Below are 3,447 nucleotides of genomic sequence, written 5' to 3' on the forward strand. Positions count from 1 at the left end.
CAATTGGGTTTTTCTTGGTAAGGTTTTTAATGAGGCAATCATGAATTACAAATTTAAAAATCAATGAAGAAGTAATTTTTTTTATATAGTTCGTTCGTGTCGTGTATTCATTTCATATTTCAAATTGTAATATACACAATTACACATTGTAATTATACAAATACTTATTTCAACAACATAAAAATATAATATAAAAAAAAAAATTTCGGGCAGCCGGTCGGGCATCGGGCAGCCCGACCGGGCACGGGCAGGCTTCCTCTGCCCGAAGCCCGTCCATGGGAATTTTTGGGTCGGGTCGGGCAGCCCGAATTTTCAGGCAGATCGGGTTCGGTCATCGGGCAAAAATTCAGACTTTTTGGTGGTCACGGGCGGCCCGTCTAAAGTTTCAGCACTGCGCATGACTAAAAAGCGGGCCGTGCTAGGCAATAGACAACAACAGGCTAAAACTAATTTTAAATTTAAATGAACAATATTCACACAACAAAATTTGACAACTCGAGTACCAGACAATTATTAGGTAGAAGGAGATAGAAATATTACCCGGTCTTTTAAACTTTATCTATAAGGATGTTAATTATCTCATTGTACGTTTCAGCCTTGACTTTTCGACGTTGAGATACGTAAGCATGGTAGTCATCAAAACATATTAGATGCGTTTGAAACTCATTTTAAAATAATTTTATTTTTTATATAAAAATAAAAATAAAAACGTTTTCAATCTTAAATAAAAATTATTTTTAAAAATACATTTGGTAATTTTATCAAAAGATTATTTTCAGTATAAAAAAAAACTCATTAATGTCAAGATATGAGATAATAAAAACAAAAAATAAAAACGACTAAAAGTCATTTTTCATTTCTATCTTATTTTAAACTAAATTAAAAAATCATTTTCATTTTCCTTTTTTGTCTTTATTGCGCTAAACGCCGTTTTGAAAACATTTTCATTTTTCTTTCTCAAAAAATGTGAAAAACAAAAATAGAATCAATTCCAAACACGGCCATTAGTTATATATCTATGTAAGGTTTGTCCTATGATCTCACTAATAGGATGATACATAACATGATATTTATTTATGACCAACAATGAAATTGTCAGATACCAAAATAATTAACTATCTTTGATTATTATTATACAATTCTATCATCCGTATTATGTTAAATAACTAAATTGAAGTGATAATAATATGAGATATCTAAATTTCTTAGTGTTGAGTCTTTTTAATATTCATGCTTTATTCAATAAGTATCATGTTCTATTAAAAAATATATGTGTTATAATAAATAAATGTTATGTTACGTGTTAAGATAGTGTGGAATTGTCCTATAAGTCGGACCGTAGACAAGTCTATTTATGTATTTGTATATACTAGAGGACGGCATATCCCATGCTAAGAGCCTCATTTTTGGACGATCGTCATTTTTTGTACAATTTGATCTCACACTATTAGGCGATCTTTTTTCTTCTCCTTTTTTTTTTTTTTTTTAAGTTTTCTTCTTTTTCCTCAATTTTGGAATGGTGGAAAATTCTTTTAACGGGATGATGTTATTCCTTTAATAGCCGTTTATATATACATAAATACATGCATACACACAAGTATATGCCCGGTTGAGAACCATGTAACTTCATATATAAATTTACAATCTAACAGAGGCAGTCCTTATACATTAGGATAGATATATATCCTAAGAGTACGGCCTCTTTGCAAATATTTATGATTTTTCCCTTCTAACATTTACTTATTTTCTCTTCGTAATTGTATAGGTAATAGTACTGATTTTTCTTAGTCATTTTCTACGGCCATAATATGATCAAGAAATTCTTAAAGATATTTTTCTTGATCAAAAATTATTCCGAGGTTAATTATCGTTTGTAATGCAGTGCTATACACATGTTGGTGATGTAAACGAGTTTTAGTAGTTATGTTTTTATCTGGTGGTTATTTATTATATATATATATATATATATATATATGTGTATATGTATATGTGTGTGTGGTTTTAATCTAGCTAGCAAATGAGGATTCTTTTTCTTGGAACTTTTACGAAATGAAGTTAATTATTTGGATATTAATAATAAATAGATTGAATCACATCAGTAGCACAATAATCATGTGACGTGATGAGTAAAATTCCTTTTCAGTCCAAATAGAGATATGACTCAAGTTCACAAACTCCACCATATATTTACCAGGATTTCTAATTTCTTTTCTCCCTTGACAACTTTTAACTGACTCACATTTGCATGCCTTTTTAGTTAAAAGATTCTCATGTCATTAATAATAAGTACTTATAACTTTGTTTAGTAAAAAGTACTTACAACTTAAAAAAAAAAATGAAGAGAGGATGAAAATGAATGAATATTACTAGAATATTTCAATTAGATTGACACCCGCCAAAGTATCTATCACAAGACGGCCACCCTAATGCAGTGCTATACACATGTTGGTGATGTAAACGAGTTTTAGTAGTTATGTTTTTATCTGGTGGTTATTTATTATATATATATATATATATATATATGTGTATATGTATATGTGTGTGTGGTTTTAATCTAGCTAGCAAATGAGGATTCTTTTTCTTGGAACTTTTACGAAATGAAGTTAATTATTTGGATATTAATAATAAATAGATTGAATCACATCAGTAGCACAATAATCATGTGACGTGATGAGTAAAATTCCTTTTCAGTCCAAATAGAGATATGACTCAAGTTCACAAACTCCACCATATATTTACCAGGATTTCTAATTTCTTTTCTCCCTTGACAACTTTTAACTGACTCACATTTGCATGCCTTTTTAGTTAAAAGATTCTCATGTCATTAATAATAAGTACTTATAACTTTGTTTAGTAAAAAGTACTTACAACTTAAAAAAAAAAATGAAGAGAGGATGAAAATGAATGAATATTACTAGAATATTTCAATTAGATTGACACCCGCCAAAGTATCTATCACAAGACGGCCACCCAAAATTTATTAAACAAGAAAAAATGAAAAATCCAACTAGACAAAAAAGCCGGAACACAACTACCAAATGCATCAAAACCCAAAAAGAACAACTGAAACAAAGGCAGCTGGAACGAATTTCTAAAAGAAAAGGCTAAAAAAAACCAAGAGCTCGTTTGTTAAACACATCCAATTATGGTGATTTGAATTTTTATAATTTGAAATTAAAAGTTTGAAACAATATGTGGCTTGAATGTGCGGTTCATAACATCGAAATTAAGGGGGCTATAACCTTTGAATTGAGATTTTTGAAAAACAAAAAACAAAAAACATCACATCATTGGTTCGAACCAAACCTAAAAAGAGTTTTCCAAACGCGAATTCATTTGAACTTCTTGGTTCAATCTATTTGTAAATCTTTTTACATCCCTCAACATGTTACTTGACCGGGAAAATCTTTTCATTTTATACCAACTAAAGAAAAAGTTGTGTAGGGA

Source organism: Morus notabilis, unplaced genomic scaffold (genome assembly GCF_000414095.1).
Source record: "Morus notabilis unplaced genomic scaffold, ASM41409v2 Scaffold1388, whole genome shotgun sequence".
In the NCBI taxonomy this organism is placed as follows: domain Eukaryota; kingdom Viridiplantae; phylum Streptophyta; class Magnoliopsida; order Rosales; family Moraceae; genus Morus; species Morus notabilis.